This window comes from Cryptomeria japonica, chromosome 9 (assembly GCF_030272615.1).
Source record: "Cryptomeria japonica chromosome 9, Sugi_1.0, whole genome shotgun sequence".
Lineage (NCBI taxonomy): Eukaryota > Viridiplantae > Streptophyta > Pinopsida > Cupressales > Cupressaceae > Cryptomeria > Cryptomeria japonica.
In genome coordinates, this window is record NC_081413.1 from 606,453,730 (window position 1) to 606,472,743 (window position 19,014).

At 40.0% G+C, this 19,014-nt stretch overlaps 1 protein-coding gene and 1 long non-coding RNA gene across 4 annotated transcripts in view; one reads left to right on the forward strand and one right to left on the reverse strand.

Annotated features, from left to right (window-relative positions):
- Window positions 1–19,014, forward strand: part of LOC131041034 (hsp70 nucleotide exchange factor FES1) — a 147,407-nt gene that overhangs the window by 58,443 nt on the left and 69,950 nt on the right. The gene's annotated exons all lie outside the window — the stretch shown is intronic.
- The window catches only part of LOC131041160 (uncharacterized), a 108,246-nt gene that overhangs the window by 17,568 nt on the left and 71,664 nt on the right, over window positions 1–19,014 (reverse strand). The gene's annotated exons all lie outside the window — the stretch shown is intronic.

The window sequence follows — 19,014 nt, forward strand, 5'->3', positions numbered from 1 at the left end:
ATATTCCTGCTCTTTGGGAGTTTTTAATGCATACTTTAAAAACAAGCAGCACTGTTAGATGAATTTGTACAATGTTTGTTAGTCTACTGTGAATTATAGCTTAACATCTTTATCTCCCTACACTTGTAATATTGTTTTGTGCTGTCGAAACATTTGTTTGCTGTATAGTCTAGGACCCTAGACTACAATTATCGCATGCAGAGGTTCAATAGGATTTATAATATATCTAGGACCAGATAAATGCTGGAGACGATCTAGTTATGGCTTGCAAATTAGTAACTAGGTTAGTTTGCTGTGTTACTGAAGAAAAGAACAGATTAATTCAGTCTTGCATGAATCTATTAACCTCAGATCAAGTGACTATACACAATCCCACATTTATAGTAGGTATAGTCAAGTAAGGAACTAGAGATAAAGTCTTATTCTCTATATTTATGGATTTACAGGGGATAAAATTGGAAAAGCACTGCCTTTGAAGACCATTGGGATGTTGCACAGAAACATCATGAGTGAAGGGCAATGTAGTAACCTCTGAAGGGCATTAGCTCAAAACCACAAGAAATTTTTGTGATCATTCAAATTCTAATTTGTTCTGATCACTAAGTTCTTGAGGTGGGCATGGTGAGAGCATACAAATATTAGAATGAGTACAATGAATTACATCAAAGATATTGGTGGCTTGTTGTGTAATTTACAATCATAGAATTGATCAAGCTAAACTATCTAATAATGAATACAAATTCCAATCAAGCCAAACTGGTCGAATACAAGTGGAATTGCATCGATACCAAAAATAGTGGACTGATTCACTTGATTCTGATACATGCCATGCAAAGTGAAAAACTGTATGGAAAATGAAAGGAGGATCCAACATAGTTGAAAAAATTGGACTCAGCAATTACTTGGCAGGCCCAAAAATTTTAAAAACTTGGAATTGAAAGAACCTTGAGAAAAAACTTGGCAAATTTATCAAACATTTGGAAATACAAAGTTTTAAAGAAATTCTTCAAAAACACATATATTACTAAATTTGTAGAATGTATTATTGATTTCTAAATTTTCTATCATATATAAATCAAAATCAGAGTTTAATACATATCATAAACCAAAAAAAGAGTTCAAACTCTAAATACATAGGAACTTCAAGTTTCAATAACAATGAAAATTATAAATCATAAGTTTTGTCTACAACTAAAGCTCAAAACAGTTTGTTGCCATTGTGTGGGTGTTGCAGAAGTGGGTGGTATAGTTGCAATATCATCAACAGGTGCTTCATCTATAGTGTGATAGGATTGAGCTATGTAGTAAGGAATCCACCTCTAATGGCTCAGCAACCTTATCTTCTATCTCATATATTGCCACATTCACTTCCCATTTAGCCACCTCTCTCTCCAAATTAGCTAACTCCTTGTTGTTTAACCATTAATCCACATCAACATCATTAGGCTTGGCAATCCAATCTAAATATGGATCAAAGTCATGAAGGTCAAGTGCTTCATGTATAGCTTGCCCTTGTATCTTCTTTTCATGCAATCGAAGGTTGTATGACACATATACAAAGTCAATTAGGCATTGTTTTGTCAACCTATTGTGCTTCTTCGTGTGAATGGCTTCAAAAACACTATAGTTCTACCCACAACTAGAAGCATTATAAGGTTGGGATAAAATGCAGATGGAAAACTTTTGAAGAAAGGCATTGTGGCACCGTAATCTTCTCACCATAAATCTACAAGGATAACATTTTCTTTTGATAACTTGTAAGGATTTTAATAAACTTAAAAATTAAAATAAATAGTAAATCAAAAGTAAACACAATTTTGTTTATCTAGCTTTAAAGTGGCTCTTCTACAAATGCAAAAAGTTGAAGAAAATAATGTTCCTCGACTATCTCATAGCTCTATATCTGATCAAGTATGAGGTCTTGAAGGTTATCATCATCAATTAATCTCTCAATACATGATGAGACCAAGAATAACCTCTACATATACTTTGAAAGAAGGGGAGAAAAAATTGGGGTTCAAGTAGTAGGTAGCACTGTGAATATGTTGGTGCAGTTGTCATTTCCATCGCCGATCAATTATGTGCCATATGGGTTCATATTTGGTCTTCTTTGACCCATACAAATGCTGAATCCATGGTCTTGTTTACCTCACCGGGTAAACAGGAAGAATACAGAAATCGAACAGTAATGCACAATGCAAATACAAAAGAAGTACCAGAATAATCTTGCCATTAATGTCAAAGGATGTTCATATTATATCTGTCGTCAATATTACATGTCCTCCAACACCCGGAGGTGGTACAATATATGACAGCCGAAGGGGTGCGACACAACCGTCGCGACTCCAACTACCTACCCGTCGGCTAACTAACTTACCGCCGTAACTCATTATTACCGACGACAACATAAACATAATATAACAACATAACATAATGATTATTCCCGACAACATCATCCCCCCCAAGAAAAGAAGTCGACTCCGACGACTTAATACAAAATAGAGATGAACGGCAGGAACTACTGACGCTAGTCGGGCCCAGATCTTATACACTTGCTGCGTCCTCGCCTGAAAACCTTTTCTGCTACCAGCCGATGCTCAAGTGTGGATTTCACCAATATTGCTTCCTTTGCCATCACAGTCCTCCTGTGCCTAACCCAAACTTGTCTACAAAACACGTTTTTCAGTCTCAGCTTCCACCAACTGCTACTCAATTGATATTGTCTCCCTAGCCAATTTGTCCTCGATAGCCACCCGTGCTGCTCTCCCAGCATCCAACTCCTGGGTACGCTGAACTAAGTCTCACGCGACTATTGCCTCCAACTTGGTGGTCAGCTCCTCCCGAGCCCTTTGTGCATCCACCACGGCAACCTCACGTCCAGCCGAGACATCCTTCGAGTTCCTCAAAGCGTACCAGTCATGCCTGGAGGTGGCCACAATCCGCTGGCACAAATACTAGGAGACACTTGAAATCCTCCATCACACTCCCCAAAGGCTAAAAACTGAACTGAATAACTCCTTGGTGTCATACAACTGTGCGGACCTGCAATGCCTTCCCTCAAACTCTATTTGTTCCCAACCTCCAAATCCGTCTCCCTCTACGGCTTATGGCTTCCCCGCCAATGCTTAGCTGCAGGCTTCTTTCTCACAAGACGGACAACCACAACACTTCCCGTGGTCTTCTGTAGCTCAAAATAAACTGGGGGTCGAGGGGCAGCGCCCCTCGCGGGGTCCTGGGGCAGCAACAGCACTGGCACCTCCGATCGTGCGGTCAACACCCTCCACCGTACGACTGTGTTTGTTTGTGCGGGGGCTGTGTTTATGTGTTCGTGCTCCGCGACAGCAGTGGTTTCCACCGCATGGTGGTGGACGTGCTACCGTACGATGGTTCCACCGCACGGTGGTCCCACCGCCGGTGTTGCCACCGCACGGTGGTTCCACCGTCGGTGGTGCCACCGCACGGTGGTTCCACCATCGGTGTTGCCACCGCCCGGTGGTGCTACCGTACGGTGGTTCCACCGCCGGTGGCCCCACCGCACGGTGGTTCCACCGTCGGTGTTGCCACCGCACGGTGGTGCTACCGTACAGTGGTTACACCGCACGGTGGTTCCACCGTCGGTGTTGCCACCGCACAGTGGTGCGACCGTACGGTGGTTCCACCGTGGCTTTCTTCTCCTTTTTTTTTTCCCCGTACGGTCAGCTGACCCGTACGGCCATACTTTTTTTTTTTTCTTTTTAATTTCTTTCTGCTAGAGAGTCTTCTGCTGGGGTCCCCTGTCTCTGAGATTGCCCTTCATCCTTCTCGGTTTTCCTCGTTCGAGAGTCTCCTGTTTTGGTCCTATACCTGGCGAGTCGCCTGCCCGGCCTCTCGAGTCCCCTTCCATCCCCTCGGGTCCTCCTCCGGACTCCCGGGTGTCCTTCCAGCCTCTTGGGTCCCCTGCGCGCTTCGCGTGGTAGGGTTTCAATTTGAACCTATTGATGGCCAATCTATTTTCAATGGCCATCGGAAGACTTGGAACCACAAATTCTACAGGGACCACGACCTCCTTCCTGTACATAAGAAGAAGAAGAATAATAAAGATTTTGAAGGCTGCGGCCTTCCACACAGGGTTCCGATCGTTGCCGACACTCTTCGGATTATTTACGTCGCCAGGGTTTGGGGCGTCTCCCTTCCAATATTCTTTGTATTCCGGCAGGTACACCTCTGTTGGTTGCTCTGGTTCCTCTACTTCGAGCCTGTAGCTTTGGAACATTTCGTAATCCTCCATTTGCTAGTGGAAGAGCCCGTTACTCGAGCATACCTCATCTTCAGAACATCCCTCCAATTCGAGCACCCCTTCACTGTTCGGCTCCATCGCGTTCTTGCCCTTACTTTCATTGGGACCCCTTCCCCTTTATTAGAGTCCTCTGAGTCCGAGTCTGAAGAGGCGAGCTCTTCACCGACATCTTGGGTGTGTAGGTCAATGGTATATTTTCGCCCTCCCTTCTCTATGGAAAGTGTATTTTTCTTCCAGTTGTGGTTTACCCTTGCGTTGATCAACCACGCTCTCCCCAGGATGGCGTCATAGCCTTTCTTCTTCGAGGGAATAACCACGAAATCTAACAAGAATGGTTGCGTGCCAATCGTCACTTGCTGGGCCATCAACAGGCCGAGTGGCTTAATGCCGTGTTGGTCCGCTCCCACCAAGTTGAATGTGGGTGGCCACAGGGTGGGCTTCCCCAGCCACTTCCATGTTTCTTCTAGTAGTACATTCACCCCAGATCCACCGTCCACAATGGTGTCCTTCAGAATGGTCCCACGGATACCCATTTCTACCACAGCTGGGTGTCTACCACTGCTCACGGCTAGTAACATCGGGTCAGTCGAAGGGCTGACGGAAACCTCCACTTGTGGTGTACTCTTCGTAGCGGTGGCGGGAACCCCTACCTGTGGTGCACTCGACGATGCGGTGCTTTGCACATTGGTGAGGATGGCAGTCCTCAATTGTGGCATAGAGTCTAGAAGGTCTTTTACCTTTATCGGTACCTCTATCTGCAAGATTTGCTCAATGATGTTATTTTCCGCTTCCGTACGGAATGATGTACTCGCCACCTCGTTGTCCCATCGTTCGGTCGTCATCTCGCGTTCAATATTGGCCTTTGCCTCCCGTAATCTCTCCTTCTCCGTACGGGGGTCGGGATAAGTGGCTTTTTTCGTCTGGGCGCGGGTGATCGCCAGTACTTCTTTCTCACCAGTCTTCTCAGCCTTCTCAATGTTCAGGAGATTAACCCCTGCCTGCGGGCAATTTGCGTCCTCATGGTCGCCTGGCCCACACCAACGGCAGAGGTGCTGAGGGGTGGCTTCCTTCGTGCAATCACGGGCGAAGTTCCCCACTGATTACAGGCCCTACATTGGATAATTGGCCGGCCCTTGGCGTCATACTGGAGACGGCTTCCGTTATTGTTCGTATTGTTATTATTACCTCTTCCTCGCCTGTTGTTTCGATAGCCGCTAGACGAGGCGTTGTTGCTCGCAGGCTGGGACGTGCCCGCTGACGCAGATGGTTCTGTAAAGAGAACCTGTTGGTTACGTGTCCTCATATTGTACGGACACTCCTTGGTAAGGTGTCCGGCAATCTGGCAAATATCGCAAAATGCTTTTTTCGGACAAGACCCCTTGGTGTGTCCATCGGGACGGCAGTCCGTGCACCATAAGTCCCCTTTGTCGCCTTTGCTTGTGCTTCCTTTGGTTGCCTTTATCTCTCTCATCATTCGCTCCATATCTTTTTGGAGAGCCCGTACCTTTCGATTAGAATCGTCATCACTGCTATCACTTTTGTCAGAAGAGGAATCATCCTCCGACGAGGATTTATTTTTCTTCTTCTTGGACGTCTTCTGTTCACTTTCTAAATCCATTGCCCTGTTATAGGCGTCGGAATATGAAGAAGGAGGTACTATCTTCATTTTTCGTCTAAGGGATTTCTTTAGACCTTCCACGAACCACCGTTTTTTCAGTCCGTCTGCCGGCTGGTTCTCCATCTTTCCTAGCAGCTCTTTGAGCCGCCGGCTGTAGGTTCGGACAGTCTCGTCCTTCCTCTGTTTCGTGCCGTAGATTTCGGCTACGATCTCATTATCGTCTCTTAGGAGACGAAACTCTGCTTGAAATTCCTTCTTCAGGTCTGCCGATGTGCCAATTTTAGCCGTATCCGTATCTGAAAACCAGTCGATGGCTACGCCCCTCAGGGTTGCGGGAAACTGTGTTACCCACTCGTCCTCATCGGTAACACAATTCGCTCCCCAAATTGTTTCACAAGTGCGACAGTGGCGGACAGGGTCTTCTTTCCCATCCCCATGGAACTTTGGAAGTTTTTGTTTTTGTGCCATACCTTGCCTTTTTACTACTGGTGGCTGTTGCCCTACTCCGGATGGGTCAGATCCTATAAGGGGTGCTTGACCGCCGTGCCCCGGTGTCCCTCCGACACTCCTGGCAGCCCCGGTGTCTTCTCCCTCTTTTGCCTCCTCCCCACTCCTTGGAGTTTTCCTAGCCTCTGGTGTGTGTGGCAAGTCCCTCAAATCCCTCAACTGAGTTTTGGTACACTCTATCCTGCGGCGGGTTTCCGCAAGTAACTCCTCCCGACTCCGTGGGTGGCCGCTGGCCTCACCGTCCCCTTCGGAGCGTTCCTCCTCTCTTCGCTTATACCTCTGTCGCCTTTCCGCTTGTTGTTCAAGGATCAAGGCACGTTGGGCTACTGCACGTTCATCTATATATTGTTGCTTATTTTTGTCTTTATTCAGTGTATTGGGCATTAATTCCCAAACAACTTTCTATATACTTAATGACATAAAAAGTAGAACACTTTTATTCATTCATAATGTGGAAGACAAGTTTATGCCAACAATATGACATAATTATTACAATAAGTGTTCTTTATTCCGTCCTTCACGGTTCAAATGCCCCTGACCTGGCGCCATCTCGTTCTGCTTCCCGTTCCTCGTACCGTTGCAAAATTTCTTGGCGTCGCTCCTCCCGAGCAATCTCCTCCAGGCGAGCTTGTTGTGCCAACGATGCTTGTGCTAGCAATCGGGGGAGATGGTTCATCAACCGATTTACCTCCGGACTCACTTCCAACGCTGTCCACACGGCACTTGGTGGGACTTCCGCCTCCGCCGCCTCTTGTCGCATGTAGGTCTGAATGGCTACTTGGAGTAGAATTGAAAATTCTCTCGTCGCGTTGTCTTCTCCTACGTAGAGTTCTGTTTGGGCATCGTCGACTTCCGGGTTCACCTCACCAACGGGTAGGCCCATTGTGTCTGTGCGCCATCCGTGTCTCCTGTTTCGAGTTCGTGTCGGCAACGGCGCCAAATGTTTACCTTACTGGGTAAACAGGAAGAATACAGAAATCGAACAGTAATGCACAATGCAAATACAAAAGAAGTACCAGAATAATCTTGCCATTAATGTCAAAGGATGTTCATATTATATCTGTCGTCAATATTACATGTCCTCCAACACCCGGAGGTGGTACAATATATGACAGCCGAAGGGGTGCGACACAACCGTCACGACTCCAACTACCTACCCGTCGGCTAACTAACTTACCGCCGTAACTCATTATTACCGACGACAACATAAACATAATATAACAACATAACATAATGATTATTCCCGACAACAGGTCTCACATAGATACGCAATCGGGTTTTGATCCCCATCCACCAATCATAGAATCCTAACCAATGGTTTTGACTCTTAAATATCAAAATTTCACAAAATAAAAAAATTGTAACATTAGAAAGAAAAAAAGAAAAGAAATTGGAGTTTGAAAACATACATTGATGATCTCCATGAATTTGGCAAATTTATCATAAAAAATGGCTTTCACAACCTTTGCTTCAACCTTCCTACAATAAGGAATCTCTAACCACCTTTCAATCACAAATATGTGCTTAAGGTTGGGCATTGTAGTTACTATAGTTTGCAAGGTGTGAAAATTAATGGCAAAGTGTTGGACCCATCGCACAAAATCCTTTCCATTAGTGTACTCTTTCATAAGATTTAGGACCCATGTGTGGTTGTCGATGTACTTTATAATATTCCTTGCATCTTCAACCACATTCTTTACCCAACTTATTTTCCCTATGTCCTCAAGGAGTAGTTCAAGATAGTGGGCAGCACAAGGACTCCAAAAATAATGTTGGGTGCTTCATCAATAGAAGTCTACTAGTTGCCACATATGTAGTTGCATTGTTGGTCACTATTTGAATGACATTTTCCACTTCCACCTCCATTACCACCTTTTCCAACATGTTGCACAAGGTCTCTTCATTTTTTATTTTGTTGGATATATCAATTGATTTTATAAAGATTTGTTGCCTCCTGAAGCCACTTAAAAGTTGATGAGCGTCCCTTCTACCCTTTTCTATGCTAATGATATCAAGAACAAATTATAGCAGCACAAAGTCTGAAATATCTTATTCTCTTCTACACAAAACAGTAAGAACTAGTATGAGCTCAAGACTCACAACTATTTCTTATCACAAAATCTATTTCTAATCTCTCTCTCAAGAATAAGTGTGAGCACAAATACTTACAACTCTTCCCAAGAGAATATTTACTCTAATTGATATTAACCTCCAATACTTGCAACAAAAAGACTGCAAATCAAATTCGATTAAGCTCTCTAAGAAACACTTGCAAGAAAGATAATGTGGAGCACAAACTCAAGAATGTAGCACAAAGACTCAACACTTGAGCAATCTTCTTCTATTTCTTTCAATTTTTCAATTTACACATAAAAGCTCAAAGACTTTTTTGTTGCAAATTTGTCAGAGTTTTTGCTTGCTTTCCAAAAGATAAGTAAATACAATAGACCCCCTCTAGAATTTATAGGAGGAGAACCTTGAGAAAAAGGTGGGAGGATCCTAACTAACTTGAGAAATTCTCTCAACCACCAAGACTTATTCAACAACTAACTATGACTTATTCAAAGTTATAAGTCCTATTCTAAATTGACTTGTAACTTGTCTATTTGTATTTACAAAAGAAAAGTAATGACTTAACTTGCAATTTACAAAAAATGTTTTTACAAGTAAACATGTCAAAAGAGAAATTACAACTAAGAAATTACAATTCTGAAAATGCAACTAAGTGTTGAAAAACACTTATGTTGCAGCATGTGTAGACATGAATCCTTCAAACTTTTGGATGATCATTTGCAGCTCATTAGGATTCAGTTCATGGGTATTCTTTGCCACGATCATGGTCTTTACAATAATATCGCTGCAACGAAGGATTGTGGCATCATTCTTTTCAAAGGAAGATTGAATTTCCTGTAAGAAGACTTGGTATGTAACCAAAGCTTGAATAGATGCAGCTGAAAATGGTTCACTCTTCCACTTATGATGAATCTTCAACTGTAGATCTGAGAGAACCCTTTCTTCTGATAATAATTCCCCATTCTGATCCATGATATTACAAGAAGCTTTCTCACAACGAGAAACAACATCTTGAAATACTTCTACTCGCAATCCCATGGCATCATCAATGTCTTCAACAAGTGACTTGAGAACAAGGGCTTTGTTCTCCAAGAGCTCTTGGTATTTTAGATGCACAACCCTCAAAGGAATAACTTGATGTTCTGGAAGAACACTTAACTTTTGTTGAGGAATCTTGAGTCAAGTTGTCAAGCTATCTTCCACCTTTCTCAAGTCCTGTTTGAAAGTGTCAGAAACCTGGCTCAATTGTTCCTCAATGGTCTTCAATTTGACCATCATTTGAAAAACCTCCTTCAAGACCTGTGCACACAAATCATGAAGCTGATCTACCCAGGATTCCAATGCTTGTACCTTTTGAGCAGCTCTCTCAACTCCTTGAATTGATTCTCGTGGACCGGAAGAACTTGAAGGATTGCTCCCTTTACTAGCGGATTTAGTGATCTTTTGAACAGCTGCAACAAGTTGCCTATTCTCCTCTTCTAGCTTGTCCTTCTTCGCTAGAAGCTCATCATATCGCTATACTAGTGAAGCTACGGACTGCTGGGCATCATGCTTGACTACTTCATGTGTTTGCTTACCCAACTCTACCCTTGTGACCCTATAATCAACAACTTGCATTTCCTCATGTGGCTTGTCTACAAGAGGCTCAACAATTTCAGCCACCTTCATCTTGTTGTTGTCAACTGTTACCCTTGAGATTGTCTTGGCTCTTTTAGCAACCTTGGGCTTAGATTGCTTAAGCTGCTGATAATCAAAGACATTGGGAGAAATTTCCTACTTCTTTCTCTTGGGAGTGGAAAAACTGAGCCATGGAGGTAAAGCCATTAGCTCTCCTTCAGTAGCAACTGAAAGCAAAGGAGAAGCAGTTTCTGTTTGAACAACCATGGTCATCCTGGGGAAAGTATCTGTCTGGATGGCAACCATGGCTTGCTCGGTAACCAAAGGACATGAAGATTGTCTCATAAACTCCTCAAAGATGGAAGTAGAGGTATCAATTTCTGACAAATGAATACATGCAGAGTATCTTCGAAGATTTCCAGCAAACTCTCTTGTTGATGATCAAGATGTGGCTCAATGGCTGAAATGGGAATGGCATTTTGAGGGGACTCATCCACTACTATAGGAACATCATGAATAGTGGAAGAAGCATCCACATCTGTGTCATGAGGAGATAAAAGTAGCTCCATGGGGATTGAGGAAGGAACCTCATGAGGTGACTCTGAAGTTGGCGACTTAGGAGAATCATCTGATTGTTGTTCTTCCTCTTGATTTTCAGGATCAATCACTTGAATATGAAGCTGGGATTTCTCCTTCCCACAAACTGTCACCTCCTCAGGAGGAAGTACCATTGCCCGACTCACCCGCAACTTAATTTTAGTGCCTGAACATGATGCACCTTCCTTGTTATCTATTTGAATCTCGGACCTATGACCAAGGAGTCTTGTAGAGTCATCTTCCTTACCAATTTTGATCTTGATAAGTTTAACACCATTACCTTTGAGCCAAGTGTTGGTGTTAGCTAGGATAGGCTGAAATCTCTCAAGAATGGAAGTGCATTCTTTGTGTGACTGCTGAATTAATGGAAGTGGGGCTTCATCAACTCTTCGTGAAACATACTCTAGATCAAGCACATTCCCATTCCTTGTGGAATGTTCACTAGGTTCAAATCAACAATCTGCTCAAGGGTGAGCCTGCAATAATCCATCTTATGAACCTCCTTTTCTATTCGAAGATCCGCCCAAATGTCTTCTATGTGATGCGCATGTATAAAGGATTTTTTGATCCTTTCTTTCATGCCTCGGTAGTCAAAATCTGCCCTTGACTTGAACCTTTTAAGTTTAATCTCCTGCAACTCGGTCTCCATGGCCTTGGCTTTGGTAGACGTGATGAGGGAATATCGGCCAAACTTCAATGGGTTAGTTGAAGAGATTCCCATTCTAACCTTATGCTTGACCGATTGATATGCATGAATAGCCATGATCTATCTTCCCAAATCCATAAGAATAATCTTATCGGTTGGGTATCTAGGAAGCATGTATGGCTGCCCACCGTAACATCCAACTCTCATGTATGTGAAAGTTGAGAACTGAAGAAACAAACAGCCATACTCATTCACCTTCTCCCATGTTTCGTCTGACGCTCTTTTGTTTCTCAATGTCTTGTCAAATTGACACATGTAGTGACCAAAGAAAGCATCCTGAACCCTCCTATAATGCAATCTACTCGGCCCCAAGGGCAACTGATCATAGTACTCCCACACAGGTATAAGCGAGCGATCACCCTTGGTAGAAAGACTAGGGAAATGTCTAAGTGATGCTGCTATATACACAAGATATGAGTTCATATAGAACTTCATAGTGGTAGGGACTGCTGCAAGTTGTTCACACAAAGCGTCACTGATTACTTCTCCCCAAGAGATGTGATGGGACTGCCTTATGAACATGATAAATTGATACATCCAGGGTTCAAAAACATTAGAATGTTCCAAACCCAACATCCTGCTAAGGAGAGTGATGGTGTCTCCGATTTTCCACTTGAAATCACAACGATGCAATTTGGCCCATCTTGTGAGAGTTACCTGTGGTTCATGAATCCACCTGTTAATGTGGCGCTTGCAATCCTTTTTCCTTTTGGCATAGTAATAAGCTGCACTACTTTTGGAAATCTCCATGTATAGGACAGCATATGGGATTCTGAAAACTTTCTCAATGGTGTCCGCATCAAGATGGATTATGGCTTCTCCATCATCATTCTTGATGGTTCTTGTCTCCTTGTCAAAATGGTGAGCACAAGCAAGAACGAACTCGGGTTCTAGGGCAGCCACCGGAAAAGAAGAAGCATGGTGAATGTGGCCGTCCAACAATCGCTGCATATTGCTATCCTTTGGATTCTCCACCCTTTTGATGAAATTTGACATGTCAACATGCCCTATTTCCGTATTCTTGATATGATCCATAGGAGAGGAAACTTGTGAAGGGGAGACCTCATTCTGCTACTTATCAAATTTGTATTTCATCTTCTTTGAAGTGGAAGATGATGGTAAATTTGACATTGAAGAACAACCTGGTATGCTGCGATGAAGACTTAAAAGTGTCAAAGCAACATCAAGATCAGCTGCAACTATCATCTTTCCTCTTCAAATGGGAAAAATTCTAATTCTTGCACTTCACAACTTTGTGAGAGGAAGATGGTAAATAAATAGGGATGCTTGGAACTTGGATTTTGGCCAATTTCGGATCTTGGGGAACGTTTTACAAGTATACAAGTGGGGAAGAACAAATGTGCAATCGAGCTTTTGAAACCCAAATGCAAGTATACTTGTAAAAAGGAAAATGAAGTAGTGAGTGAAAAATGAGATTTTGACATGTAGGAAATGGCGGGAATGGTATGTACGGATGATGGCAATGAATATGAATGAAAATGAAAAGATTTTGGGAAGATCATCTTTATGAAAATGGGAAGAACTTTCAACTTGTAATCAAGTTTTAAGAACCCGATTTTGAAAGGATGAGTATTTTTCCAACTTTGAAACTTGGAATTTCAACAAAAGATGGTTAACATTTTTCAACCAATGGGGTAGATCAACTATTTTCATCTCACTTGCAATCGGGTTTTTAAATCCCAAATGCAAGCAAAGAGGGAAAATGGGGAAAGATAATGCAATTTGCAAATTGCTTTGCAAACTTGGAACAAAGGGGAAAATCTCTCACAAAACTGATTTTAGGCAAGAGCAAAACAAAACTAACATATATACAACTTAATCAAGGAAACTAAAACAAACTAAAACAAGAGAAAGGAAATGAAGAACAAGAGAAGAAAACATACCTTGATCAACAAAACGACCTCCTAAGAACAAGAAGCAATCCTTGAAAGGAGAGAATGAATCTCTTAAATAGACAAAAGAAGACAATTCAAACGCTAGCCACGTTTCTTAAAAATGCCATATGCAGCAAAACGCCTAACAAATGCATGAAGAATCGGTCAAATGAAGCTTCCAATCCCCACGCCTAGGTAAGAGAAGCCAAAACAACTTAGGAGAAGGAGGATTCGTGGCACTTCCAAGAGGTAAATCGTGGCATTTGAAGAACACGTGTTTGCTATTTTAATGCCTTTGAACTAGCAAAAACGACTACCATATGGCACAAAAAGAGTTTCAAAATGCATGAAAATAGCTTAGGATTTAAAACGCCTTCCTCCTAAAATCTCTCCACAAAAATCGATTGAATCCTTCAACAAATTTGACTTCAATAGCTGGTCGGGTTCTTGGAGAAGGGAAACAAGTTTAAAATTTGCAAAGAACATATGAAATAGGGTTTATAAAACCCATTTGCAAGTTTTAATATGTTCACTTTTCATGCATTAAGGCAAAATCGGGTTTGTGAGAGAAAACTACAAGTTTAAAATACATGTAATAGGGAAATAAAACTCCCTTTACAAGTTTTAAAGTTTAAACAACTCAACAAAAGACTAGTAAAGGGAAAATAAAATTCCTTTAACAAGTCAAAAAATAACTTAACTTAAAAATAAACCCTTTAATAGGGAAATAAAATCCCTATTACAACTTAAAGTGACTTTATAAAACTTGTTAATGGAGGAGAAAAACCCCTACCATAACTTAAAATCACTTATGTGAAACTCTTTTTAAATAAATCACAAGTTTTATTTTAACTTTATAATTTAAAGTTCACTTGTAATATGTTCAAAAAGTTCCTACAATGACTTAAAAGGAAAAAAAGGAACAAGGGGGAAATTCAAACTTGCAACTTAAGGAAAATTTCCCACCTGCAGTCAGGGAGAAAAAACCCCGAAATTGAAGGAAAAACAAAGCAAACGAACTCGAAACACGATGAAATTTGAAATGTGGTTTGAGGATGGACTGAGGATTAGTCCAGTCCAGAGGCAGGGCAAAATTCTACCTCGGGAAGCATGCCATAGAGTAAAATTTTCATTTTTTGACAAAAATTTCTATGTAATAGTCCATATTTTTAAAAACAAAAATGAGGACAACATATTTCAGCCTTGTGAATTTCTAAATATTGTCAATTTTGTGAGTTGTTTGCAAGTATTCTATTATCTGCACTTTCTTTATCAATCAAAACATTTGCAAAACAAAAAACCAAAAACCAAAAATAACAAGGCAGAATACGGCTGCATATTACATTTCACATCCAATGTTTTGTGGATCACGTATCTTGCCTCCACCTTGCACTTGTTGCAATGGTGTCTAATCAGTGATATTAAGGTATTAGGATAGCTAGTTGCTCTCAACTTTGTGAGAATCTTTGGAGTTGAATCAATAGTTTGGGTTTGGCTATCAGCTTTTTCAATTGTACATTTTATTTAATCTACCTCTAGGAGCACCCTCCTGAGTTTAAGATGATTTTAAAGCATAGGAGAGAAAACCCACTCTCATTGAGTTGATGATTTCTAGCCCTCCATGGTTTGTGGATGAATAAGTTTTACCTTCATGATGACAGGCTTGGACTTGATGGTGAAATTTTATTCTAGGAAGTGGAGCAGCAGTTTTGGGACCCAACACATAACATGGACAGCACTATAGCATGTTCTTGTGCGTTGTAAAACATGTACACTTTTTTTTTGAGAGTATCTACATCATTTGCAAGTTCTATTAGGTATTGCATTCATGTATTCTCCATTGTTAGATGAAAACAAGATACTTTTAGCAAGATAAGCAAGTTTTGGTAAATGAGCAGCACTATAGTATGTTCTTGGGTGCTGCAAAACATATATACTTCTTGAGTTAGAACATGCACATCACTATGAAGAAATTTGTTATTGTAGTCATGTTGATTTCCATTGATTGCATGGCATGGACGGCAATATGACAGTTTTGTGGGTGTTGTAAATCATGAACGTATCTTTGCATTGAGCATGGACAGCACAAACATTTTTGGGTGTTGTAAATCATTAATGCATCTTTGTATCGTGCATGGACAGCAGTATGAAGCATTTGTGGGTGTTGTAAGCATGTATATTTTCATACCATGGCAATGTAACATTGGAGCGTGTAACTTGTCTCACTTGTTGGTTGGTATGGCAAGAAATGTAAAGAATCTCCTCTTGTATGTGCACAAAAAGGGAGACACTTTATGCATCATAGATGAGCATGAGGACAGCCAAGGGCATCACATTTTGGTTTGGATTACGGTACTTGCACAAATTTTCTTCATAGCTGTAGCATTTACATAGTTGTTGGATCTGAAATCTTATGAACATTATAAAGATGTACGGCCATTCAATGTACAAAGCAAATATGCAATAGGAAGGACCACCTTATAATAGCTTGTATAAATATTGTAAAATGGTATTCGTAAGAGGGACCATTTGCAGGATATATTGTAACAAGACAATAATTTTAGCACAAGTGTGTGTGTATCACAGGGGATTATAAAAGAAATGGAAACAATGGATGTTGTTAAGATGCCGTACACATGGAAAGGGATCATCCTATATCCCAAATGTAAGCTTTTTTAGGATCAAAACCTCTTTAATAAGGGGTGATGATCCATATTGGATTGAGTAAAACTCATTCTAGAGAAAGACACTTCAGTATGTTGCAGGGCCAAAACCATACAGACATAGCATCAAGTAGGTTCATAGCATCTAGAAAAGGATTTGGTTCAAATATTGGATGTGCAGATTCTCATTGTTTTATTACAGACAAAATTGCTAGTTTAAGCAGGTTGTAATTCTGTGATTGTGGGGGCATTAATGTGATCAAGTTGTGATCTTGTAATTGACAGTAGCAATCTTGTAATTAATAGGTCAAATTTGTGATCAATTCTGGCTGATTAGTGGTAGTTTTTCACTAGCTGTAAGAATGTACAAAACTTGGAATGAACATGCATCCTCGTCTTTTCAAGTCCTGAGGGGAAGGCTTGTCACATATTAGGGGATTCTTCTAGCACTTTCAAGAAGATGGAAAGTCCGAATCAAAGGAAGGGAAGGCTGGAGGACAATTGGAGGTTCTACCATACAAAAGTAGAAGCTGAAGTAGCTGTAGGCTGGATAGGAAAATTATAATATCCTGTACTAGTCTATTGAGTAATACACTTTGGTAGAGAGCAACTGCTCCTACCAACTGGGGTTTTCACCCCTTATAAGGGTTTTCTCATTTCTGTATCTTTGTGTTATTACGTCGATAGACGTAAGTCTACAATCACATATGCACCTCATTCATCCATGTATATAAAAACAAAAAGCAGTTTAAAGATGAAAAATTAATCTAAAAAAATCAATAGATACTAAAATTATTTTGGGATAAAAATAATGATTAGATTGCCAAACAATTTTATTTTAATTGTAGATATGTAGATAATTATTATTATTATTTTTTCATTATTATAAGGGATAAACATTAAGTATTTGTAAATCATTTTATTTTTATTTTTATTTCTATAATGAGATAAGCATTAAACATTTGTAAAATCATTTTTATTTATATTTTTATAACAGATAAACATCAAATATTTGTAAACCATTTTAATTTTAATTTTTATTCCTATAATGAGACAAATAAAAAATAAGAAATATCTTTTTTTTTTAATAACGGATAAACATTAAGTATTTTTAAACCATTTTTCTATTAAATTTTTATTTCTACAATGAGATTAAAATATAAATAAAAAAACATTCTTATTATTTGTAAAATCATTTTTATTTTTATAATGATAATGTAATATAAATTACAATATAATAAGATATATATTGATGTACTTTATATAGATTATCCTTAAGATATATATGTTAGTTTTGCATATACACTTAGAAAATTGAAAGTCCGAATCAAAGGGAGGGAAGGCTGGAGGACAATTGGAGGTTCTACCATACAGAAGTAGAAGCTGAAGTAGCTGTAGGCTGGACAAGAAAATTATAATATCCTGTATTGGTTTATTGAGTAATACACTTTGGTAGAGAGCATCTGCTCCTACCAACTGGGGTTTTACCCTTATAAGGGTTTTCTCATTTCTGTATCTTTGTGTTATTATGTTGATAGACGTAAGTCTACAATCGCATATGCACCTCATTCATCCATGTATATAAAAACAAAAAGCAATTCAAAAATTAAAAATTAATCTAAAAAAATCAATAGATACTAAAATTATTTTGGGATAAAAATAGTGATTAGATTGCCAAACAATTTTATTTTAACTATAGATATTATTGACGTGGCTAAAATCGCGGAACTACGACTTCATCCGGCCAACGCAGAATAGAATGCTTAGTATCCTATCCTCTCTTGAGATAAGGAAATCCCTAATGTTGTTTTAAATTGATCAATGGGGGATGACCTCAAGGTTTCGGTTGTCAGGTCTTGACTGTAGGATAGCTCAGCAGTTGATGTGTTTTGCTGGAAACACAAAGGGGACTTACAATTAGATGGAATTGGTTTCACACAGGTTCCCTAAAATCTTACAATCTTATTTCATCTGATTTGCTTTTAACTTGATGCTACTTCAACTCGACTTGCGGGTTTCTTTTTAAAAAAGGGGAAAAGGGGGAATGAGGATAAAGAGTAATAAGAACAACTAGCTAACTTAACTAAGACAACATATTTGAACACATAGACGAAAATCTTAAAATAACCAGAAGTTACTTTGCTAGCTAATTAGCACAACTAGGTAAAAACCAGTGCAATCATCTAGGAACTTTGAATTTTCAAGCTGCCAAATACAAATGCTGGACTCTGTTGACGTGTCTGAAATCACATTGCTGCAAACTCCATACGGCCAACGCAGAATAGAATAGCCAATTGATTATCCTACTCTCTCTTGAGATAAGGAAGTCTCCAATGCTGTTTTCTAAGTTTGATCAAAGGAGACTACCTCAAGGTTTCTTTTGTCAGGTCTTGACTGCGGGATTTTTCAGTGGCTTGATGTGTTTATGCTGGAAACACAAGGGAGACTTATGTTGAACTGGTAATTTATAGACAAGTTCCCTAGAACTTTTATGATCTTTCTATCAGATGATTTCGATTAATTTGATACTGTTTTAACGGGATTGCAGATTTTATGAATAAAAAAGGGGAAAAAGGAGGGAAGGATAGAGAGAGAAAGAGACATGAAATGTAAATTCTAACTAAAATAGCAAATTCAGTCAAGCAGACAGACACCTCCAGGAAACTAGATTAAACATCACCAGCTGCTCAAGCACAATGTTTGCATAAATCCAGTGCAATCTTCAAAGGAGAAACAAGATTTTCATGTTATCAAGTACAATATTAGAACTTCTACATTCATAGTATGTGTTTGATAACCGAACTAAGCATGAAAGGTCCAGATTAACCATGCAGAAAGAAAGGCAATCAACCGTTCCCTAATGGTGTGGACTGCAAGGATTCTATCAGATGCTTGATTGAAAAATGCTATGCAAAATAAATAGACATAACTGAAAGATTTCTAAATTAAGTGAAGAAGGAGACCATGCACTCACAAGGAAACTTGAAAACAGTCTTAATTCTTTGCATTAATTCCTGTAAATTTCTCCAGAGCTTTCGCAACAATCCAAGAACTTCTTACAA